The sequence below is a fragment of the Chiloscyllium plagiosum genome, unplaced genomic scaffold, assembly GCF_037043375.1.
Source record: "Chiloscyllium plagiosum isolate Xiang-an unplaced genomic scaffold, Cpla_swu_hap1 HiC_scaffold_27, whole genome shotgun sequence".
NCBI lineage: Eukaryota > Metazoa > Chordata > Chondrichthyes > Orectolobiformes > Hemiscylliidae > Chiloscyllium > Chiloscyllium plagiosum.
Genome location: NW_028270165.1, coordinates 22,987,497 through 22,994,962, shown reverse-complemented (window position 1 = coordinate 22,994,962; position 7,466 = coordinate 22,987,497). Strand labels below are relative to the sequence as shown.

Sequence of the window (7,466 nt, the reverse complement as noted above, 5' to 3'; positions counted from 1 at the left end):
GTCTCACTACTTGGAACACCAATATACAGACTAGTCAAAGGCCTCCATTGAAGACTAAATCACCAAGTCGAAGATTCACACCACTCCATTTACTCCATCCAAGAATTCCTGAACACCAAAGACACCAAGATCGAAGATGATGGAATAATGTTGTGCTTTGGCATAACAGCCCTGTTCACATCCATTAACATCAACGTGACCAAAGAAAACTGGAGACACTACTCGAAGAACCAAAGTCACAAACACAGCACCAACTTCATCAGCAAAGATAGCACTATCCAGCTCGTGGAACTGTGCCTTAACCACCCACTTCATATTCAGTAACAAACCCTACAAACAAATCAACGAAACACCCATGAAACCACCAGTGTCAGGATTCCTAGCAGAAGCAATAATGCAGAGGCTCAAACCAACAGCCCTTCCAACAATCCAACCCAAACTTTGGGTCCGCTACAGTGATGACACTTTTGTCATCAAAAAATGAAACAAATTAGAGGAAACCTACAACACCATCAACAATCTCCTTACTGGCATAAAATTCACAAAAGAGGAGAACAACAACAAAGTGCCATTTCTCGATGTCACAGCAGAGCGAACAGTCAATGGTAAATTCAAAACAGCGTCTACAGGAAAACAACACACACGAACCAAGAACTTAACTACAGAAGCAATCATCCCTCCACATACAAACAAATCTGAATCAGGACACTATTTCAACGAGACACGACACACTGGAGCACCCAGGAACTTCGAAGACCAATCAATAACTGTACAGCGCATTTAAGAAGAACGGGTCGCCAACAGAAAATTGCTTCCCTGACCGGGAATCGAACCCGGGCCGCGGCGGTGAGAGCGCCGAATCCTAACCACTAGACCACCAAGGAGATGTCGATTCATGGTGTCAGATCTGCTAGAAATGACTTACCTGCCCGAAAATCGAACCTGAGCCGCGGTATTTCGAAGGCTTTCACCTGTGCATCCACCAATATCATTTCTTGTATCCATTGCTCCCGGTGCGGTCTCCTCTACATTGGGGAGACTGGAGACTCCTCGCAGAGTCAAGTCACAGCGCTGAGGGAACATCTCCAGGACACCCGCACCAATCAACCCCATCGCCTTATGGCCCAACATTTCAACACCCCCCCTCCCCCCCCTCACCACTCTGCCGAGGACATGCAGGTCCTGGGCCTTCTCCATCGCCGCTCCCTCCCCACCCGATGCATGGAGGAAGAACGCCGCATCTTCCGCCTCGGATACATTCAACCCCCAGGACATCAAGGTGGACTTCACCAGTTTCCTCATTTCCCCTCCCCCCACCTTACCTCAGTTCCAACCTTACAGCTGACCTGTCCTACCTGCCAATCTCCCTGACCACCTATCCGCTCCACCCCCCTCTCTGACCTGCCACCTCCATCCCCACCCCCATTCACCTATTGTACTCTTTGCTACCTTCTGCTCAGCTCCCCCCCCCCCCCCCCCCCACCAATTTATCTCTCCACCCTGGAGGCGTCCTGCCTCTATTCCTGATGAAGGGCTTTTGCCCGAAACGGCGATTTTCCTGCTCCTCGGAAGCTGTTTGACCTGCTGTGCTTTTCCAGCACCACTCTGATCTAAACTCTGGTTTCCAGCATCTGCAGTCCTCACTTTTGCCGAACCAATAAACCCAGTGTGCCGATTTCACATCAACAAACTGACACAAGCAGACACAACGTGTGCAGAAACCCTAGCCACATTACTTTACATTAAAGACATCTGTGAAATGATGTCCAGACAACTCAACCCTCTCAGCATCATGGTAGCCCACAAACCTACCAACACACTTAAACAGCGGCTAATGAACCTGAAATACCCGATACAAACAACCCGCAAACGAATGTTATTTACAAAATACCATACAAGGAAATATATACATGAACTCTGCCGCACAGTTCTCTGTGGCAAGAAATGCTGGGATGAGATAAGGAATATTTTTTTCAGCCAAAACGAATCGGCACTGACTGGACAGCCATTTAAAATCAACGCTGTCAGGCCAGGATGGAAGATCCAAAGGGATGAACAGCTTTCTTATTTCCTGAAGATTTACAAAACTGAGACTGGGTTTTGGTGTTTGTTCCCTTTCCACTCCCAGGAGCCGCAGTGGTTGTGGAGGTGAGTTGGAGAAAGTGAAATATGTCCATGAGCAGCGTGTGGGGCGATTTCAGCTTCCCCTCCTCTGACAGCGCTGTGACGTGACTCTGATGTTCTCAGGGACACTTACTGACGCGAGACAGTGAAAAGATTCTCATTCCCGCAGATCGGGAATTCAAACCGTATGCCGGCTTCAGAACAATGAGAAAGATTAATTGGGGTGTGTGAAGAAGCTGTGAGCTGCATTTCAAACAGGTAGGTGGAGTCAGTTACGTCATCCATTGCGCCCCCATGCTGCAGAGTTCTGACGTTATACGGACATGCGCAGCTATGGGAACATTCACAAGGTGAACAGCCAAAGATAATCACCATCACTGCTTCTTCCATTGTCCCAACTTTGTGAAGCTGTATCTTGCATTGGGAAATAAAACACATTAATCCTCAGGTGCCTGCTTCATTTCGATCACGATTTAAAGCCCCTCACTGTTCTAGTCTCATTTCCAAACTCTTGGCTCATCGCCTCAAAAGCAGCTCTGTGGATATCTGCTTGTTCCACCCTAGCTGTATCCATTACCTGGTCTCACCAACAGGTGAGTCCAAAACCACAGCAGTCTTGTTGACTCTCTACTGCCCCAACTCTCCAACCACCCTCCCCCAGCAGATGGGCTGGGAGAATCTTACATGGAGACAGGGTCTGGGTTGAAATTGCTGACTGAGGCAACACTTCCTCTGGATTAAGGTTGTACCAAGGATCCAATTACAAAGGGACAACTTGGTGGTTACCAATAGTAAAGGAAGTGAGGTGGGATGGTGTTTGCGCGCTTTGACCCAGAGTTGTTTAAAAAGCAGCTACGTTTTCCATGCCTTTTTACTGGGGGGAATCTGAAGCTGTAACAAAGTTGTCACAATAAAGGTTCCCTGAACTTATCGCCGGGCTCAAGCTCTCATTAAAAGCTTTGAGCTCCAAGAGGTTTTTGTTTTAAAGCTGCTCATTTCTTTCAGCCTTCTGCACGAAGTTTCCAATGTCGTGTATCAGATGGAGCAGTGAATGAGGAGCTAGTATTGTTAGAAATTGTAAACTTTTCAGGACTGCAGGTAATGTGTTGTTACATCAGCATTTTAAAGTTTACTGGCAGCACTGGGCGATGTGGGCTGTATTCACGAGAAACAATGTGGAGTAGCTGGTATTGGACTGGGGTGTACAAAGTTAAAATTCACACAACACCAGGTTATAATCCAACAGGTTTATTTGGAAGCACTTGCTTTCGGAACGCTGCTCCTTCGTCGGTTAGCTGAGAGGTATGAATAAAAGTGACGGCTTGCATTTTCCTAAAACAAGGAAGGGCAGGACTTGTACAGTTAATGGTAGGGCCCTGGATCATGTTGTGAAACAGAGAAACATTGAGGTGGAGCGACATTCAGATACATAGTTCTTTGAAAGTTGCATCATTGGTGGACAGGGTGGTTAAGAAGGCATTTAGCACCATTGCATTTATTGTTCCCCCCACTGCGTATAGGAGTTGGCCCATCATGTTGAGGTTGTACAGGATGTTGGTGAGGCCACTTCTAGAGTACTGAGTACACTTCTGGTCACTCTGTTACTGGAAGAATACTGTGCTGTACATCTCTATGACTCTATAAAAGATCCATTACAAATTTGATGGACCAAACAATTGCCTTTTGAGAGAGATAAATGAGAGGATCAATATTTAAGTAAACTTCCAATTTTTGTTCTCCTGCCAAAGTCGGGGACAGGGTAAGCCAATAGACCTTGCAACTCAACCTCATCTTGTCCTCACCCAATATTTAAGGAAAATAAGGGATGATGAAAAATACCGGCTTTGCCAGTGATGCTCACAGTCCATGAACAAATAAAACAGATTATGGTGCTGCCATCACTGCATGTGTCAGAATTAAGTGATCAGAAAAATTCTGAACTCACACTACACACAGTTTGTGCACAATGCCATCATGTCTACTAATTCTGATCATTTCAATTGATATTCAGTCTGTACCAAATTCAGAGCAGCCACGGTTTATGTTTCATTGGCAATTCTACATGTTGACTTTCTATTATCACAATCTCTTTGACGTTGTTATATGTATTTAATCTTTAGATTGGTTGTGTCTTTAATTGTGAAACAGACTGAAAATTCACAACTTCACCAAATGCCAAAACGTTTTTATTTAGGATGTTTGGGCACTAGCACTGACAAATAAAATATCAAAGAAATACAACGTTATCAAGAGAGATACATATCTTGTTTAATCAAATACATTGGCAGTGCAGAGAATTTCAGCAAAGTGCAATAAATATTCACTTTGTACCCCTTACTCAACTCGTTCAAGAATTTCAAATTGAGCTTGAGGTAATTCAAGAGAAAATGGCAACATTCGTTTGTTAATACACTCACCATAAACTCTGATAAAAATAATCTTTCAAAGTCATAATGTTTAATCCCAAACGGAGCAATTAAGTGCAAAGTTACTTTCAACCATTTAATAAAACACTGCAAATTTTATTTCCTATGAAAAACAATTTTATAGTTTTGATAAGATCTTTACAAATATATTAAACAAAATAGCTTTCCTGTGTATCAATATTTACAACAGTTATGCAGCTATTATTCAGCAATTGACCAACCAATTGAAATAATTTCAGAATAAATTAGCTGCTTCATTATAATACATTAAGATATTTTAATAAAGTCATGAAAAGGAAATCTTTAACACAAAATTAAATAAAATACAAAACCATCTTACAGAATTCAATTCAAATCATATCTGTTGAATCACAAAAAGATGATGCTCAATGTACCAATGACAGACAATCACTGGTAATGAAGGAAAAACATTGTGAAGAACATATATATCTCAATTATATCTTAAATGAATATCTACTCTGTCTTGGACAACAATGACTGAAAGTTTTCTTGGCAAATTGAAAACTACAATAGCAAAGCTTTAGAAAATCCATCACTGAGCCCAACCTTCAATCAATGTTTTTTTCAGGAAATCCTTTTCAGATTTCAGGCTTCTCCAGCTACAATTAGCACGAAGGGAAAGGATGAGCAATAGCAATATCTTGGCTCTCACCCAAGTATTCTCTGAAGAAAAAAAAATGCATCTGGATGGGGACATGAATAAGGAAGGAATCAGAGGGATATCGGCCAAATGCTGGCAAATAGGTCACTAGGTTACTTTAGGATATCTGGTTGGCCTGGACTGAAGGGTTTGTTTCTATGTGCTCATTACAGATACTCCTCTTCTGTGATCCCCAATCATCTCCCCATACCAGCTGTACTTTTCATGAAATAATTTGACAATTGTTGACTTCTATCAACCTCTTCGATCCTGAGAAATGTCCTCTCTCTGCAAAATGTGGTTCACGTTGGCAAGTTCAATCCTCCTCCGTTCCTCAGGAATGCACTTTATAATGTGCAATGTTCTCAATAGCTGTTTAACATTCAATGGGGAAACTATTTTCAGTCCAACAGTTAGACAGAATTTCTCTGAAATGTTTATAGCAAATGCACTGTCCCACAAGAGCTCGTGGGGCCATAGTTAAAATGCTTTTAACAGCCTTTTCTTTAAATTTCCCTGCCTTCCCAGGATAGAAATTTTCTCCCAGAAATTACTTGCCCTGAAAAAAATCCAGCAGTAAAATGATTATGGAGCTATCAGTAAAAATGTCTCAGTTGGGGTATCCAAGGTTAGAAATGGAAAAACATCTCTCTTCAAGGTTACAGTTCAATTTGCCCTTTCAGCGTTCCTTGAAATTAAGGTGTTCCATCATAGTGTTTAATTATGATCCATTAAAAGCAGTATCTACTCTCATCTGAGTGCAGAACCAACTCAACTGACTGAACAAGCAAAATAACTTTTCGATATGCACTTTAGATGTGACATCCTCTCCCTCTCTCTCTCTCTGTTGACCCAACAGGATGACCAGGGCTAAAGAGTAACGATTGCTGATCTACAGTTTGCTTCTGCTGGTTAACATAAGCATTTAATAACTGCCAGCCTGGTCATCCCCAAAGTCAAAGAACAGACTGTTCACCTGTGCCTGCGCAGAGGATAAATTTCACTTGGAACAGATCACAAAATGACAACTGTTACCAGTCCCACAACTCATGAGTTTCCTTGGACAAAGTTAAAAATCACACAACACCAGGTTATAATCCAACAGATTTGTTTGGAAGCACTATCTTTTGGAGCACTGCTCCTTCATCAGGTGCTTGTGGAGAATGAGATCATGGTCACGGAATTTATAGTCAAAGGAGTCAAGTATTATGGAAATGTGATACATTAAACAATTTTAGATTAAATCTTTCATCTTTTAGAATGGGTTTCTGCTCTTTGGTATGTTAATCCCAGAATTTGGTTTTAATTACCTTCTCAAGAATGCCATTGAAATGCAGAGCTTTTCGAAGAGAGGTGTGAATTCTGTTTGTGTCCCAATGTCCAGTCAGACTGACATTTTTCTTAGAAAAGCTCTGTACTTAGATTACATTCTTGAGAAGGTAAATTATAGATTAGGGTGGATTGGCAGTGCTAAATTACCCACAGTGCCCAGAGATGTGCAGGTTCGGGTGGATTAGCCATGGAAAATATGGAGTAAGCGGGTGTGTATGGATGGGATGCAGTATGGAGGGCCAATGTGGAATAGATGGGCCGAATGGTCTGCTTTCACATTGTCAGGATTCTGTGACCCTCCCCAACAAAGGCACATTTTATCTGCATCTATCCTTTCAAACCCCTTTCAGAATTCTACTGGTTTCACTTCTGATTCAGAGAGATATACAGCACAGAAACAGACCCTTTGGTCCAAATCATCCATGGATTCTCAAAGTGAACTCGTCCCACTTGCCTGTATTTGGCCCATAATCCTCTAAACCTTTCTTTTCATGTACCCATCGAAATGTAATTTAAACGCTGTAACTGTCCCTGCATCTCCCACTTCCTCAGCAAGTTCATTCCTCATGTAAACCACCCTCTGTCAAAATGTTGCTCCCCAGTTCCTTTTACACCTCTCTTTTCACTTTAAAAAAATTCCTCCCACCTTTGAGCTCCCCTACACTAAGAAGACCCTTTCTATTCATCTTACCTCCACTCCATGATTTTATAAATCTCAGTGAGCGCACCCCTCAACCTCCTGTGTTCTCATGAAAAAAGTCCCAGTCTCTCCTTGCAACTGAAACCCTCCAGTCCTGGTAAATCTTTACCAAACCCTCTCTAATAGTATTCTTCCTCTTACAGGGTCACCCAGAGCTGTACTCAGTACCGGGAAAGTGGCCTCACCAACATTCTGTACCTCAACAAGATGTCCCAACTCAATG

The 7,466-nt window shown here is 42.5% G+C and overlaps 1 non-coding gene across 1 annotated transcript; it reads right to left on the bottom strand.

Annotated features, from left to right (window-relative positions):
* Positions 1-812: 812 nt before the first annotated feature.
* trnae-cuc (transfer RNA glutamic acid (anticodon CUC)) lies at positions 813-884 on the bottom strand. The gene has a single exon. It is a non-coding gene; the product is annotated as a tRNA-Glu (tRNA).
* Between the last annotated feature and the right edge of the window lie 6,582 nt (positions 885-7,466).